Source organism: Nuphar pumila, chromosome 7 (genome assembly GCF_984573655.1).
Source record: "Nuphar pumila chromosome 7, dmNupPumi1.hap1.1, whole genome shotgun sequence".
In the NCBI taxonomy this organism is placed as follows: domain Eukaryota; kingdom Viridiplantae; phylum Streptophyta; class Magnoliopsida; order Nymphaeales; family Nymphaeaceae; genus Nuphar; species Nuphar pumila.
Genome location: NC_143255.1, coordinates 33176195 through 33195122, shown reverse-complemented (window position 1 = coordinate 33195122; position 18928 = coordinate 33176195).

The following is an 18928-nucleotide window of genomic DNA, read 5'->3' as shown; positions in this document are numbered from 1 at the left end:
CATGACACGTGGCATCTCATGGTGACCTTGGAATGACACTTGGCACAGGGTGAAGATGGTAGACATTGACACGTGGCATAAAATAAAGAGGATGACTAATGACATGTGGCGGCATCTTAAGGTGGTCCCACACTGACACGTGTCAAAGGATGGCAGAAGAGAGAAGGTGACATGTGGCGCCAACTCTAGGTGAACCCTATGCTGACACATGGCAGGTAAATGGGAGGAGAGAGAAAGGACAAGTGGCACCAATCTAGGGGACAAGGTTCCTATTTTTTTGGGTTTTTCAAAGTTCAGGTTTTTCAAAAGAAAAGTCTATGTGACACCACCTCAGTGTGGGTCCCACATTGCTTCTTTATTGAAATAAGAACAAGACAACAACCTCTTTTTGGAATTTTCATAAAATCTGGGCTAATTGGTAAAACAGGAATTTTTGGAAAGAGTTGGCCCCTGTAAGGCAATTTTGTAAAAGGAAGATATTTGAAATTGTCAAAAGGGCAAAATCTGAGATAAGGTGGCTGAAATCCATATTAAAACTATCCAGATCATTTTCCTGAGGAAATATTTTAAAATTCAGAGCTCTGGGGGTAAAATGGGAAGAACTGATAATTTTGAAGACCCAGGGTTTTGAAATCAATTTTGAAAAGAGTTGAAATTCTAATCTGGATTGAAAATTTTGAAATCGAGAGTTCTGGACCTCGAAATGACATGCTGTGCAGTGCAGTGATATGAAATGCTCATGCAATGCTATACAATGACATGTCTTATGCAATATAATCTTGAACCAAGACTTGGAGATGTCTGTCTCCTGTCAGGAATAAAATTTTGAACATCTGAGCTAAAATAGGGAGACTTTGAGAGTTCCAGATGAAATTGGGACTTTTACAAGGTTCGAACTCAGAAAATGACCATTTTGCCCTCCGGCGATTTCAAAGGCTGAATGATGATGTTTGGTGAAAATGTCGGGGAGGTGAGTGAAAATTTGGGGTGTTTACAGATGCCCCTCTTTGCTGCTAAGGCGGCTCATGGCCGAGCTTAGTGGCAAAGAAAAACACACCAAATTTGGGCTATACATAAAAAAAATGCCCCAGTTAGAAGGATCTGACTGGGTGTGAAGAAATTAGCCCGAGGAAGATGGTAGATATGAAGCGAAGAATAAAGAGGAAAGATTTGCTCTATGAGAGCGAAGTTCAGGTTTTTGCCCTTAACCTGGATGGGACAGAAATACCTCGCATGGAACGAAGCTCAGGTTTTGACCCTTGACCTGATTGGGGAATGGAATATCTCATCGAAATGAGACTCAGGTTTGTACCCTTAACCTGATTGGGCGGAAGATGAAATACCTCTTCAAAGGAGGCTCAGGTTTGTACCCTTATCCTGATCGGGCGGAAAATGAAATACCTCTTTGATTGAGGCTCAGGTTTATACCCTTATCCTGATTGGGTGTAAAATGGAATACCTCATCAAAGGAGGCTCAGGTTTGTACCCTTATCCTGATCGGGCTGAAAATGAATGGAATCCTCGAAGGAAGAGACCATGATGGAACCTTTGGATTTTGCACAGTAAATCCGACAGGGTTGTTTGCAAAATGAAGGAAAATAGAGTCCCTAAAGCTTGAAAATGGATTGATCTTGGGCGTCTTATTGTTGAGACTAAAATCAGCTTTTGAAATTGCCTTTTGCGGGAAATGATTGGTGGTTCGACCTCGAACCGAAATGGGACTGTCCATGGTGGGACAGTGGGGACACAGGGAAGTGTGCAATCTGAGAGTTCATGCTCTCAAAGAAGGGAAGGAATCAAGTCCTTAAGAGGGATTTAAAATTGGTGTCAGGATGTATCAAAGACGGGCATCAAGTTCTCACTTCATGTCAGGATAGCTGGAAAATATTGTCAAAATGTTGGAAATTCTGCTGTTGATTCAAAATTTTTGAAAATGTTGCACATTGTTGCAAAGATATTCCTTCTTTTCTACCTAAAGCATTACCTCCAAACAAGGTTCACTTCGTAGAATCGAGACTTGAAATCCAAATTGCTTGCAATTGACCTTCTTCAAGAAAGTTATCAATTTCCTTGATATGAGCAGGAAAGAGAATTTGATATTATGAAAGCAATTGATGAAAGAATATTGATAATAGAATTTTACAAATTTAAAGAGGATTCTTGATAACTTGGCAGTCTAATATCCTGAGGGCTTCTCTCATGATAATCTTTCTGCACTCTTTTGGCCCTCTGGGTTTTTGCTACATTCTCCTTTATTTCGGAGATGTTCTGACTTTTCTCTCTCTCTTTTTCCTCTCTTGCTCTCTTTTGGGAAGGGTACGTCACAAGCTCCTTCAACTTGGAGATGTTTCGATCCTTCTTGGACGATATTGGCTCATGGGTTAGAAATCTTTGGATGATAGCTGAAATTAAATATCTTTTAGGGATTGTTGAGAGGTTCATCGCATCTGCCTTCATCTTGACAGTGCTTTGGACTTTCCCTGGAAGGACCCATCACAAACTCCGTCATCTTGGAGATGTTTCGAATCTTCTTTGGCCCCAGAGGTCTACTCGCCTAATTCGCCTTCATCTTGACGACAGGTGAGAGCTCCCTTTTGCGGATATTTAATTGCAGCTTAGGTGATTTTGAGGAAACGGGGCTTGGGTAAACGCTCTCTTTTCTAGCGCTCAGGATATTTCCACTGCCTTGTCTTTACAAGAATAAACCTTAAAGATACGCCATTGACTGCGATCAATATCGATCATCTACGGCTTTTCAATAACATTGAATCTTCTTTTCTGGCCATATCGAGGATTTATCCTTCATCCTTTTGGTTGGTCAAATATAAAGAATTTGAAGATTGAATCTCTTTTCGCAAAAGCTTCACTCTTTTGAAAGTAATGCTAAAGGTAAACTGAGGTAAAGATTTATGCAATAAAATTTTGAAATCAACAGGTAATTGATTGACACATTGACAAAATTTTCTTGAAATCCTTGGTGAAAGTGAGTATTTGAAGTCCGGCTTAACACATCCGTGACGAAAATCATCCTCTCCTTTCCCCAAAGGAGGTGACTATCAGTTCACTGGGAACAATATCAGTTCAATTAAGAACGACCATCGGTTTGCTGGAAACAATATCAGTTCAATTAAGAACGCCCATCGGTTTTCTGGGAACAATATTAGTTCAATTAAGAACAACCATCGGTGGGAATAATATCAGTTCAATTAAGAACGACTATCAGTTCGCTTGGAACACTATCAATTCAATGAAGAACGACTATCAGTTTGCTTGGAATACTATTAGTTCAATAAAGAACGACTATCAGTTCACTTGGAACACTATCAGTTCGATGAAGAACGACTATCAGTTCACTTGGAACACTATCAGTTCGATGAAGAACGACTATCAGTTCACTTGGAACACTATCAGTTCGATGAAGAACGACTATCAGTTCGCTTGGAATACTATCAGTTCAATGAAGAACGACTATCAGTTCACTGGGAACAATATCAGTTCAATGAAGAACGACCATCAGTTCACTTGGAACAATATCAGTTCACTTGGAACACTATCAGTTCAATGAAGAACGACTATCAGTTCACTTGAACACTATCAGTTCAATGAAGAACGACTATCAGTTCGTTTGGAACACTATCAGTTCAATGAAGAACGACTATCAGTTCGTTTGGAACGACTATCAGTTCGCTTGGAACGAGTATCAGTTCGCTTGGAACACTATCAGTTCAGTGAAGAACGACTATCAGTTCGTTTGGAACACTATCAGTTCGATGAAAAACGACTATCAGTTCACATAGGAACACTATCAGTTCAATGAAGAACAAGGACCATTATAGAGAGTTGGATTGCTTCTATGAATGGTTTCAGGATTATCCCCTTATCCTGAACGAGGAATGAAAATTGGATGACCTGGCGATCGAAATTGATAATTTTGGTGATTTTAAAATTGGGAATTGGGTGACCCGGAGGTCGAAATTAAAGAATTGGATGACCCGAGGGTCAAAATTGAAGAATTATGGAAAATGATTCAGGTTTATCCCTTAACCTGAAGGGGAATGGAATTGGGTGCATAGTCAATGCAAATGCAATGCACATGCACATGAAATGCAAATGAAGTGCAAATGAATGCAAATGAGTGCATATATATGCAAAATGAGAGAATGGTTTATCCTGCCTGCATACAGGATGTTTTGAGGTAAAGATAAATTTTTCAAAAAAATGCCCCAGTGTAACTAGAGAGAAAGTTTTGAATAGAAGAAGGACAATTGATGAATAAGGCGACAAGTTTCTTGACTGATAGATGTCCTCAAGATCATTCCTCACAAGAGAGACATTATGAAAAGGAAGAGGAAGTAAATAAGACGACACCAAGCTATTGAAAAAAAATTGATGACTTTATTGATGCTTTAAAATCAAGGAAAGAGAATGGGATTACATTATTCTTTTGAAAAAGCAAGATGGGAAATGGGAAATTGTTGGCATTGTCATCTTCTTGAATGATTGTAGAAAAAATCTTTGTCAGGATGACTAGTCTTCCTTTTCATCTTCAACGAGGAGCTTCTTGTCAATGCAGTCTTGAACAATGTTCTTAAGGACGAAGCAGTTTTCTGTATCATGCCCTACTGCTCGATGAAACTTGCAAAATTGTTCTTTGAATCTGCCCATAATTGCTGGAGGATCAGCAGCTTTAGGCAATCGGACAAGGTCTTTCTCAAGCATATACTCGAGGATACTCTCGAGTGTCTGATCCAGAGGGGTGAATTCTCGATCAGTTCTCCAGTCCTTGCGCTTTGATTTTTCCTGATCTTTCTTTTGATGTTGAGGGCTGGATTGGAGAGGTTTATCACTGTTGATGTCCTTCCCCTTTTGCTTTTTGATTCTCTCCAAACTATGATCATTCTTGTTGCCTTTGCTATTATTGAAAGATTTGGCCGCAAAAGTGAAGTGAGCCTTCTTCTTTTGTTCACCTTGAGGGTTGTTCTTGAAAAATGTGAAGCCTTCATAGACTCCATTCTCCACACTCAACTCGAGTCATTCTGCTCGTTCAATGAGTTCAACGAAAGATTTGGATGGTGAGGTAGAAATTAATCCTCTCAGAGGTTGCAAAAAATTATTGATGATCAATGATAAAGCATGTCTTTCTGATATAGGATCCCTCATTTCGTTGCAGGTCTCTCTCCATCTGCGAATGAAGTCCCTTGCCTTTTCATTTTCATTCTGCCTTAGATTGCAGAGATGGCTCAATGTTGGGAGTGCTTCCGTATTAAACAGAAATCGCTCGACAAACAAATTCACGACTTTGTCGAACTCTTTCAGTTCTATAGGATTGATATGTTCTGCGTACCATTTGGCCGCGACTCCTTCCAGGCTGCAGGAAAAGCATAAGAACAATGCTCTGTTGTCTCTTTTGAACCTAGAGCATTCAGCGAAGAACATGGCGAGATGGGCTTTTGGGTCGCCAGAACCATCGAACTTGATGAATTTTCGGGGAAGATTCTCCAGATCATCATCCCCTTCTAAACCGTCGTAGAAGTCCTCGCTGGTGAAGACTTTCTTGCCCTTGTCGCGGGCTTGCAGATCCTTGACCACTCTGGCCATTTCCCTGAATTGTGCTTGCAGGGGCTCTTCTGCGACCTGACTTTTTGATTTGTGACTCCTCCATTGGCCACATTTATGAAATGCCGGAGGCACCTCATATTCTTCATCGGTATCATCTTCGTCTGAAGTATCTTGAACATTCTCCTCAGAGGACTTGGTTGACCTCTTGGCCACACGATCTCTAATTCTCTGACTGAATGGATTTTTGTCTGAGCTGGTGCCAGCCTGCTCACTCATCATCCTCTTCATCATCTTCTGAAACATTGCGTACATCTGAGGGTCGATACCATCATCTTCTGGCTGCTCTTGGTCTTTGTCTGACCTTGGCGAATTCATCTCTCCTTCTGATGTTGATGAGTAGCTGATACGCGGAATTGGTGCGGTCTTCTTCCCTGACCTTGTCTGAACCATCAAATGTTGTGAAGGCTTTCTTGTATTCTCTCTCTTTCTCTTTCTCTGCAGGACTCTGCAGGGCAAAGATAGGATCAAATTTTGAGGAATTTTTTTTTTGGATTTTTGGAAGGAAATATTGAAGAAAATATGGTAGACCATTGGAAGATTATCCCATTACTAGGGAGTGAGTCGTCATAAGGATTATGACAATTGTGTTGTCATTCTTTATAAGAGAAATAAACAACAGAAAATGTGCCTTGTTACCTAGGCGAGGTCGTCAACCACGAGTAAAACACCATTTTTGAAGGAAAGAGATATCTTTTGGAAAAACAATCCGCAAACAGATTTAGAATAAGGAGAAGGCAAGTGGGTAAACAATTTCCGCCACAATAATCAAGGTATGCACGAGGAAAATGCGGTGAAGAATTTTGCAAGTAAACAACAGGATCGAAAATCCAATGAGAGAAAACATATGATTTTGGAAAATCGCAGGCAAGATAAAAATGCAGCTGGAAATTCGAGATCCAGTAGAACGGGAGAATGAAAAATCACCTGGAGTTTTGAAAGAAATTGAATATTTGGGAAAAACCATCCAGGGTTTTAGAAAATAAAGGAAAAGATGAGAATATGGATATTTGGAAAGATATTTTTGAAAAAAATATGAGAGAAATAAAAGTAGCATACAAACTCACATCCTGCATAAACATTTATGCACATTCAGCACTCCCTAAGAAGGTGACTCTAGATGCATCATTTTGAAAACAGCTGTAGGACCTTAATCCTAACTCTAAGTTCAGATCATCTTTGTCCAATCCAGTTATGCCGATATACCCGAATCGAGATCTGAGGTACGTGGCATAGAATTTCCACTCCGGTTCTAAGGTAAGGTTTTCCAACATCCTTGAGCGCCTACCGATATACTTCGGACTGTGGCCCGCGGTACGTAGTAGGGGGGTGTTAACCCAAATAGGTGGCCCAGTTGTGAGGCTCTGTCCCGAACTAGGGTTCTGGAAGAGAGCCCAGCAACGTGAAGACCGGGTAATGATAGGTAATGGAGTTTTGAAAAAATGATCACATGCAAGAAATAGAGGGCTCTAAGTCCTAGAGAGATAGACTTTTGAAAATCTTTTGAAGAAGCATACATTGTTTGCATTCAGATCCTAAAATGAGGAGAGTTGTGTTTAGACCTAAGTCTATGTGAGCATGAAAATATCTCCTCAATATGGTCCTACCAAACCATGCCTAAGCTATATGCAATCAATGTCAGCTAGGTCAGAATCTAGGCACCTAGGCTCACATGATATTGAAAGTAAAAGAGCTGACATTTTGTGAACATAATTTTGATAATTAAACTAAGTCAAGCATAATTTAGGTCAGACAAGGACAGGTCCCATCACGGTCGCCAAACCTGTTATCGTCGCGAAAATTTTCCCCCGTCTTCCCTTCCTTGCGGAAGAAAGAGAGGGGAAACGCTTTCGCGCTTCAAACTTTGACCGGATTTTGGAAATTGTTTTGAAATACTCGCCTCCGTTTTTGAAAATTGCGGGAAAATCCATGGGATGGGGCTCGACCTATCGGTACGAGGTTCGACCGTTCCTGCCGCCTTTAACAGGGGTAATCGAACCAAGGACCAAAACTATGCTTGACTTAGCGAGATCATCGAAATTATGTTCTATCCTAAATGCACAGAGAATTCAGGCATGTGCTATGAGATTTTGGAAAATGCAGCTTGGGAAAACATGATGTATGCTTGGAAAATATTTAGAGTTGAAAAGAATCTCTCAGGAAAAAGGTCAATTTCTCAGGAAACTCAGATAAAAAAGGGGTTTTTGAAAACATGAGAAAGCTTATAAAGATGTGGAAAAATCAGAAATAGTTGAAAATCTTGGGAAAATGGAAGTGATTCTTGAGAAAAGATGAACCTTTTGAAAAGGGAAACACTTCTTAGGAAAACTTGGACTTTGAGAGTTTTCTTAGGAAAATGATGGAAAATTTATAGGAAAACTCATTGGAGAAGGAAATTCAAAACTTGGGGAATCGAAATCCTGGGAATTTTACCTTTTGAAATACTTGGAAATCGATTTTGGATCTTGAAGAAAGATTGGAAAACTCTTTTGAATCTCTTAAGAAAATATCATTTTCCAGGGAAAACTGTGGAAAAACTTGTCTTTGGAAAACCGATTTTGAAAAATCCTTAGAGTTTCTTGAGAAATCAATTTCTTGAGAATGAAGTTTTCTTGAGAAAATCTTGAGAAAATCAATGATTTTATGATGCAAATGACATAAGTGAATGAATGCACTTTGAAAAGATTTTCTAAGAGATTTGTTGGAAAAATATGCATTAAGTCAAGATAAATCCTTCACATATCCTGACTGTGGCCATGAATATGTTCAGAATTTAGTTGATTTGATGCACATGATTTTGAAACCTTTGGAAATATGATGTGCATTTTAAGATAGCCTAAGAGTGTAGGCTCAATGTGACTAGTAGAAAGATGATGGATCTGGGTCTCGTCCATATTCCGACTAGGGCCGTAAATATGGATCCCACCGAGTCCATCAACTCCCTAAGAGTTGGTGCACGTGCTATTCGTGAACATCCATAGTGCTTTTGAAATAAAATGCATGAATCATAGAAACAAGATATTGCATAAATTCAAACTATATGATATGCATCCTAGTCTAAGCAGGAAATTAAATCTCTTATTCCAAAATTTACATTATTACATCACTAAATAAAGGAAATAAAAGAAATTTGCAGACTTCAGCTCCTTCTTTTGAATGTCCCTGCCAAACTTGAAATAAGGTTAGCTCAAATATATGGGCTTTTCCAAAATTTTCCAATAATATTATGAAATTATTGGATTTAATTGGATATAAACCCTATTCTCGTGCTTCCTTGATATTTGAAATGATGTAAATGCAGGAAATTCAGTAGAAAATAGTTTAAAATTCGGAATTGGGGTCAAAATGACCAAAATACCCCTAATTATAAAGTTATACCTTTAAAATCAGGGTTTTTTAAAGGAAAACTTGGTAAAATTGAGATTTTGAAGTTCAAATTGAATCAAATGATGATGAAATGCAGTAAGAGATACGATGACATGCTTCTAGACACATTAAGACTGTAAAATCAGAATTTGGTATTTTGCAATTTATCAAAAATAACGATTTTCGCTTGTTTTTCGCTTGGATCCGGGTCCTGCGGGACCCTGTTTTGGTATTATGGATGATCTGAACCTCAAATGGATTCCAAATTGCACCAAATTCGGTATGAAGCATCTAAACACTCTGATAAACAACCTAGAATGCTAAAAATCACGAAATGATATGATTTAAATGCTAAAATTCAAGGAAAGTCCTAAAATGGTGGATTTTGCCTATGGATCCGAACCAAATGCAATGCTTAACATGATAATGAAAGATTTACACCATGAAAACTTATGATATTTTTCAGACTGCTAAAAGACCCGAAATGGAACATTTTTGGTTTTTACAGCCTCGGGATTTGAGCCATGGTGAGTTCAATAACAGGGATTTAGTTCTGACAGAGGTAAAAATCACTCTAATCTGATGTAAAATGCCAAACAAATATAAAACAGCCATGGAAATTTATGAAATTAATCAGAGCTATGCACGACACTTACATGAACAACTTTAATGTTTATGACTTTGGCATTTGATCAACAAAAACACAGAGAAAAATATAACTATTTCTGCCTAAACTAACAGAACAGACAAATGTAGCAAAACAGGGGGCTGACAAGAAAAATCCGAAGCAGGGGTCAACACTGTTCTAAAAATTACAGGCTTTCAGATTCAATCAGAGGACATCTCGGACACAACTTTCACTTTTTACAGTTTCGGATTTGGAGCAACACACAAAGAGAAACCATAGCCCTAAGTCGATCCAAGATCTCAGAGGCCCAAATTAGGCTCTGACACGTGTCCAGAACTCTCGGATTTTTGTTAGACATTACAAAAAACTCATAAAAATCTGAAAAAATCATATTAAAAACTAGACATTCTCCCAAATTCATAACATTTTTCGGATCGAAAATCCGATCTTCCATGAGGGATATCTTGATTTTAAAAGTCGGCAAATGATTTTCAAAACGCATCCCATGTGACAAAACCCGACTTGCCATTTTGAATGTTTACCACAGTAAACAAATTCAAATGCCTTCGAATTTTTGGCAAAATTTTAGGGACACCTAAGGGCAAATTTAGTGATTTTTTTGGGATTTTTAATAAAAAATAAATGCATGAAATGACATGTGGACTGACTGACAAAAACAGAGACCTACTGAAAATAAGCAGAATTGAAATAAAGGCTAAATTAATCCTAATTAATTCATGAAATATGCTAAATGAATAAAATAAAATGCAAATTAAATCTAGCTAACTACATGCATGTTAAAAATCATCAAGGAAGTATAATTATGTATTTTTATATATGTCGTTTTATGAGAATAGCTCAATCCATCCCTCGGATGAGCTCTTTCTTTAAACGACAACACGAATCAAACCAAAAGAATTATCATAGTGAAATCAATAGGAATGGAGGCTTACCTTGTGTTCTCCAGCGGTTTTGGAACTCCCAAAATGAGTGGCTACCTTGATAATGGGCTCCAGAGGGGCGTGAATCCAGAGGAAACCAAGAAAGAATGAAAATGGAATTCTGAAGTTCAATTCTCAAACAGGGCTCTCAGAGTGAAAATGCTAAATCCAAAAGAAGCTCCCCTAGGCTGGGCATGGGGCCTTGTATTTATAGAGATTTTTGGAAAATTTTGAAATTCAAAGAAGCTTAATCTGAGCCCTCCATGTGGCGTCATCTCAGAGGGTGTTGTCTTGGAGTTTGAAATTCAAATTCTGCTTTATTCTGGAAGGAGGAGAGACTTCCATGTGGCGCCATCTCAGAGCATCCACATTGCCATATGTCAGAAGGTAGAAGCAGAGGAAGCAGAAGACGCCACCTCAGAGGGGTTTGAATTTTACTTTTTCTGATGAAAGGAGAGACTGACATGTGGCGTCATCTCAGAGCATCTTCATTGACATGTGTCAGAAGGAAAGGCAGAGGATTCAGATGGTGCCACCTCAGAGAGAGTTTGAAATTTAAATTTCTGCTTTTTCTAGAGGAAAGGAGAGACTGCCATGTGGCACCACCTCAGGGTGGCTCCTACAATGACATGTGGCAAGAGGGAGGAAAAGGGACACATGACACCATCTCACACAAAATAGAAAAGGTGAAGTTCAGGATTTGCGCCACCTCAGACTGGAGTTTGAACATTTGAATTCTAGCTTTCTCTGAAGGAGGCAGAAAGTGACATGTGTCACTTGCTTTTTCTGAAGAAAGCAGAGAGAGACACGTGTCCCTTGCTTTTTCTGAGAAGAGCAGAGGGTGACATGTGTCACTTGCTTTTTCTGAGAAAAGCAGGGAGTGACATGTGTCTTCTACTTTTTCTAAAGAAAGCTGGAGATGACATGTGTCATCTACTTTTCTGAGAAAAATAGGAGGGAGACATGTGTCCTCTGCTTTTTCTGAAAGGAGCAGAGATTGACACGTGTCGCTTGCTTTTCCTGAGGAAAGGAGAGAGTGACATGTGTCACCTGCAGAAGACATAATTCAAATGGTGCCACCTCAGGGGAGACAAGTTCTACTTTTTCTGAACAGGACAACACATGACACGTGGCATCTCATGGTGACCTTGGAATGACACTTGGCACAGGGTGAAGATGGTAGACATTGACACGTGGCATAAAATAAAGAGGATGACTAATGACATGTGGCGGCATCTTAAGGTGGTCCCACACTGACACGTGTCAAAGGATGGCAGAAGAGAGAAGGTGACATGTGGCGCCAACTCTAGGTGAACCCTATGCTGACACATGGCAGGTAAATGGGAGGAGAGAGAAAGGACAAGTGGCACCAATCTAGGAGACAAGGTTCCTATTTTTTTGGGTTTTTCAAAGTTCAGGTTTTTCAAAAGAAAAGTCTATGTGACACCACCTCAGTGTGGGTCCCACATTGCTTCTTTATTGAAATAAGAACAAGACAACAACCTCTTTTTGGAATTTTCATAAAATCTGGGCTAATTGGTAAAACAGGAATTTTTGGAAAGAGTTGGCCCCTGTAAGGCAATTTTGTAAAAGGAAGATATTTGAAATTGTCAAAAGGGCAAAATCTGAGATAAGGTGGCTGAAATCCATATTAAAACTATCCAGATCATTTTCCTGAGGAAATATTTTAAAATTCAGAGCTCTGGGGGTAAAATGGGAAGAACTGATAATTTTGAAGACCCAGGGTTTTGAAATCAATTTTGAAAAGAGTTGAAATTCTAATCTGGATTGAAAATTTTGAAATCGAGAGTTCTGGACCTCGAAATGACATGCTGTGCAGTGCAGTGATATGAAATGCTCATGCAATGCTATACAATGACATGTCTTATGCAATATAATCTTGAACCAAGACTTGGAGATGTCTGTCTCCTGTCAGGAATAAAATTTTGAACATCTGAGCTAAAATAGGGAGACTTTGAGAGTTCCAGATGAAATTTGGACTTTTACAAGGTTCGAACTCAGAAAATGACCATTTTGCCCTCCGGCGATTTCAAAGGCTGAATGATGATGTTTGGTGAAAATGTCGGGGAGGTGAGTGAAAATTTGGGGTGTTTACACAAGCACATCAGAGTTTTAGACAACTAAAAAAAATCAGATTCTAATTTGATATTCAATCTAGATTCCTTTTACATGTCAGAGATCATTTTTTTTTTTATGTCATACCAGAAGTCAAATTTTATAACATGCCAAACTTACTTTTAAAATCAGATTCAATTAAATATCCACAACAATCCAAATGGCAACAATCTTTTGGTTTCGATTTAGTTGATTATCCAGGACCAGTTAATTTTGTGGTTCCAAAAAAAGTTGAACATTTAAAACAACATAAATAAATTTCAGTGTGCTCAAACCTCCATCAAAATCTGTCTAGTGTTGATATATATATATATATATATATATATATATATATATATATATATATATATATATATATATATATATATATATATATATGCTAACACACTGGCTATTGGGCATAAATATATGTATATACCCTGGCTGATGTATGTATATATATACACGACCTTAAGTGTATGTATACATATGCTGCCCAACATATAAATTATATATATATATATATATTTGTTTTTTTTAGATCAAATTATGTATATACATACTAATTAACGTGTATATATATATACACACATATATGCTATTTAGTATATATATATATAGTTTGATGTATAAATACATACATATATGTATATATATGTTGGTTGATACAAGAATTTATCTTGAATCTGTCAACCCCAAAAAGAATAGTTTTTTTAACTCATCGTAAAAAAAAGAGAGTTCAGCATGTGCGTACAGCATGATCAAAATAAGTGTGTTCCATGTATCTCAGATTTTCTTTTTTTTACAATTATACCAAAAAAAATCAGATTCAAATAAATCCAATCCCAATATATAAATATCAATGTAAATTCGTAAGCACACCGATCAATCAATTTGTCGACAAATATAAAGTTCTGATCCAGGATAAATAAAGGCTGCAAAACGTGAATAAAGCAGAAGCAACAAAACAATATTAAAAAGAAAGGTAAAGAAATAGGCACACATATTTAGATTGGGTATAAGAATCAAGACCAAGAACATATCTTGATGTAAAGATTCAGAACTGGTGTTGATAACACTCAATCCAAATAAGTTTTGATGATAAATATAACGAAACTGTATAAACAAAGACTCAGGAAACAGGAAGATATATGTTTCAAAATATCAGATCCAAACCTGATAGAATATGGTTCGTGTTAAGTTCGATAAGTAAAATAAGGGAATCTGAACCAACCTATGGCATATCTAACTACCCCACAAGGCCAGAACAAATTTTTACAATAATCCCGAACTCAATTAAAATGCATATATATAAAGAACGGATTTTTAATTAAATCTACAATCTACCAAAAAATGTGTATATATAAAGAAAACCAGATTTTTTTAAACTCTAAATCCGTGCTTGAATCAATTTGCGCTAAATTTCTTCCTATCCAATTACGAGATGAGTCCGTACCTTGTTTTCATATTTGCAAAAACTTAGAGGAAGAAGGAAGAGACGTTGAAGAGGTTCTTTTCTCTCTCTCTCTATTTGTTTTTTCAGCTAGACGTCTATGAATGAGAGAGATATCCTTGTAAGGGGTCGGCGCCCCCTCTAGAAAGACTTGAAGGTAGAACTCTACCTATCATAACAACTATATATATATATATATTAAATTGAAGTTTTAAATTCTTCTTTATTTTAAAAGTTTATAGATGGATTATGGGTTTAGGTTAGACCTATGACTTAAATCCAAATCCATGTGGATTTCAACTTATATATTTATATTCATAGGTATTGATCAATATGGATCCTGATCTATATTAACGTCATCCCCTTATATATATATATATATATATATATATATATATATATATATATATATATATATATATATATATATATATATATATATATATATATATATATATATATATATAAGGGGATGACGTTAATATACAATGTGGGTTTTTAGTTTATATGGATCTTGGATCATGTCCAGATCTATATTGACATCAACCTATATATATATGGATCTCGTCAATGGGCCCTGGACCATGTCCAGACCCACATTGACGTCAGCCTGTATATAATAATTTATTATTTTCAATTTTAGACATAAAATATAATTATTTAATTAAAAATTATATTTTTGAACTTGCAAATATAGAGAAAATTTATGAGATATTCCAGAACAACCGAATATAATAGATAGAATGCATGTTTTGTCATCTCTGTAACTATACTACATTCAACATTTGTTTCGACTGGACAAGAAATTGTGTTTCTTGTGTCTAGTGTTTGGTTTTTATGTTGTGCGGACAACTTGGACACATATGGATAATGGGTCAGATAACTTTGTTTTGGATTGTACGACTCGATCCGTCATCTTTTAACATGTTTATTATGAATTTTAACTTCAGATAAGGATCTCAAATTAGATCTAAAAACTAAAAAATATTTAAAATTTATGTAATTTGAGAAAAAATAAGAATTGATATTTTTTAATATATAAATGCTTTAATCAGTGTCATATTGGATCCAATTATATAAGTTTATCAAAAGTTATGGATTTTATCCCAAATATGGATCTCAAAATGGATCCAAGTATGAAAAAAATGTTTAAATTTGGATAATTTGAGAAAAAATAAAAATTTATATTTTTTTATACAAATGCAAAAACCATAAATACACCATAAAACCTTAAAATGCAAGAAAATAAATCATAAATAAAATATAAAGAAAACATCAAAGAAAATAAAAAATAAAAAACCTAATCAATGACAATCCAAGAAAAAAACCCTGATCAATAAAAATCAAAGAAAAAAATGTCTTAATCACAGAAAATAAAAAAAAATCATAGAAAATCAAAGCCCTAATAAAAAATCAAAGAAGATCAAAGAAAAATCAAAGCCCTAATCAAAGAAGAAGAAGAAGGGAGAAAGAAAGAGTGATGAATGAATAAAGAAGAAAAAGAGAGAGAAAGAGAGAGAGCTCACCGTCGGCTGCTGCACAGGAGAGAGAGAGAGAGAGGGGGTCGGTACCAATGGGATCTCCACCTGGTTGCTAGGAGCTATTAGTGCACGTCTACTTGTGGTGGGACGTTGCAGGTTCAAAACCCAGCTTTAAATAATAACTGGTGGGGGGTCTGCCTAACCCCAGATTGCCTTTAAAAAAAAGAATGAGTGGGTTTGGGAGACCCTCTCCGATTGATATTTTTTTTTTTAAATTATGTTCCCTTGTCCCCTGTTCTCGGCATAACAAAGGGGTGGAACAGTCACGACGGCGTTTGGTGGCTGTGCCATCTTAAATCACGCGGTGGAAGGACCACCAAACGAGCCCTAAGAAGAACACACGGTTAACAAATTCTAAGGCACGACAAATTCTAAATAAAATTGTCTTGTATTATTTCATGGATGCCTCGTGATGCAAATTAAGTGACATAAACACAAACGTACGCACTGACGCACACACGCATGCGTGCCCAAATTAAGGAGGGTATGCAGGAGAGAGAGAGAGAGAGAGCAATTCAGGACATATTTCGATGCCACGTGAAATATTGAATTACTTAGATTTTTCAACAATTAACAAAAGATGCCTATTTTATTAGCTATTACAAAAAATAGTTAACGTTTCAATTATTACATTTAGCCACTTATTTTTAAAACTTATGTTTCAAAGACACCTTTGATCTTGAATTTAGTTTGTTGACCTTGATTGAGTAAAGAAAATAACTAAAATACCCTCCTTAAAACACACGGGGAGGGAAAAAGACAGTTTGGCCCAACACTACCACCATTGCCACTCCATTGTGGCTAGGGTTGGGCAACGGGCGTTGGCATCCCGATAGGCCTAGCTGATCTGGCCCGCCATGGGCCGCTTTGAGCCAAGGTTTTAGACTCAGGCCCATCAGGTACCGGGTCAGGTTTTGGCCTGTTATATACGTGGGCCGGGCCTAGATTGGCCCGCGAGTTACCGAATTGACTCGATGAGTTTGAGTTATTCATTATTTTTTATAATATAAATTTAAAATATTTAACTATTGCACAGTAACTTGATAACTATTACTATTTACTTAATTAGTTACATTAATTTTTATAGAAACTAAAAAGATAATTAATTAGGCATAGAGGAAGTTGAGAACTTGTTAATTATTACTATTTACAAATGAATTTGGGTCCAGTCGAGATGGACCTGACCCACTTCATATTGGCCCATTGGGCAATGGGTCAGGCCATAGGCTGCTCTTCAAACTTGTGGCCATTAAGAATCAGGCCAAAACCCGGCCCGTTAGTTAACGGGCCAGACCACATTTAAAGCCCGACAGGCGGAGCTCTAAAAGGGCTTGAGCCGGCCCGGTCCGATGCCCACCCCTACTTAGGTGGTTTAGAAAATGAGGGCATTATGGTATTTTCTTTTACTAAGTCATGGTGAACTGATTGAATACAGGACCAGACCAAGTGTGTCTTTGTTAAAACCTAAGTTAAGCTCTTTTTCGTAAATTATTCTAAATTTTTTGTTTACATTGCTAGTAGGAACTCCAATCTCTATGACATGAAAACTTCACCTTGCTTGCTGCATTAGGAACCTTCTTATATGGATTTTGAAAACCCAAAAAGGTTCAATATGCCATATATGAAATTATTAGGGTTTTAGATATTTAAAAAAAATAAAATAAAATAACAAATGTGATCCCCAATATGCCAAAATGGAATCAAAACATCAAAATAAAAATATCTATGGATATGGGTTACTTCGAGGATTCATTTGGACCAAAAAAGTCCTGAATAGGATTGGATCGTCTCGGGCAATGTTACTCTGATCTGGTCTGGAGAGTTGGATTAGGATCTAACTCGTCTTCAATATGCTCGGATCTTCTAGATGCTCTGCATTATCCCCCAGGTTGAAAAGGCTTCATCCTCCGAGCCAAATCCTCGTCACACTCATCACCATGGTACCGCTCTAAATGCTTGACATTAAACATGTCTGAAGCCTTGAAATGAGGTGGCAATTGAACCCTATAAGCATTAGAATTAATACCATTAGTAATTGCACAAGGACCAATGCACTTAGGCGTTAATTTACCATGCATTTTTGGAGGTAAACATTTTTTTTGTCAAAGTAACCCATACCAGATCTCCAGTTTTAAAAAGTATCTGTCGATGCTTTTTATCATAATTTGATTTATACTTATTGATGTTGTCTTGAAGTCTTTGATGTACCTGTTCATGTATATCTTGAAGAAAAGAAATTTGATCTTTTACAGAATTTAAAACAGGTCTAATAACTAGAATAAGAGCTAAATCAATAGGAGAATAAGGATTAAAACCATAAAGAACAAAAAAATGACTAAAACCAATAGAACAATTCACAAATTTATTAAATACAAATTCAGCTTGTACAAGTATATGTGGCTAAGATTTTGGCTTATCATTTATTTCTAAAGACTGGTTCACAATATGAGTGATGAACAATGCTAAATTGCAAGGTGGTTCATAACTTTTTCCATAACTGACGCCAAAAATGTCCTACAAACTTAACATCCCTATCAGAAGTAATGGTTATAAGAAATCTATATAATTTAGAGATTTCTTTGAAGAACAAGTCAGCTATATGAGAAGCATCTATGGTTTTTCTACAAGGAATAGTTGTTGCTCTTAAAGGATTGTATATTGTTGGACCTTTGCCATTTATGATGTCAAAAGGGATATTCATCTCAGGGGGAGATGTGATATGCAGTGTTGAGGTGTAATGCAGTGATGAACAGGGGACAATGTGCAGATAGTGAAGTGGTGAACAATACTGTAATTGTGATAACAGATAATGTGGTGAGATACAATAAAGGTTCTTAAAAGGTACTCTGGCATAGAACCGAGAATCACATTGGTGATTACACAGGTATTCAAAACATCAAGATGTGGAGATGCAAAGCGACATTTAGTGTATGGATGCATATATGCAGGGGATGCATAGGTTGATATGTGACGCAGGGTACAACTGATGTGTAAGTGCAATGAAATATGTGCATAGTGAAATGCAGGTGATTGAAATGGGTGCTGGGAGTGAGGAGGATGCCCAGTAGGAGCCCGCATCTCATTTGGATTAAGCACACTAGCTATAGCAGTGCCCGAAATGTTTGCTAAATCAGCTTTGTACACAGCATAGCAAAATTCAAAATGCAGGAAAAGGATGTCGTGATTTGAACAATGCTTTCCAAGTTTCATTGAAGATAGCAACGAATCTGAAGAAGTTTTGGCCATTTTAGCATAATGATACTGCTTT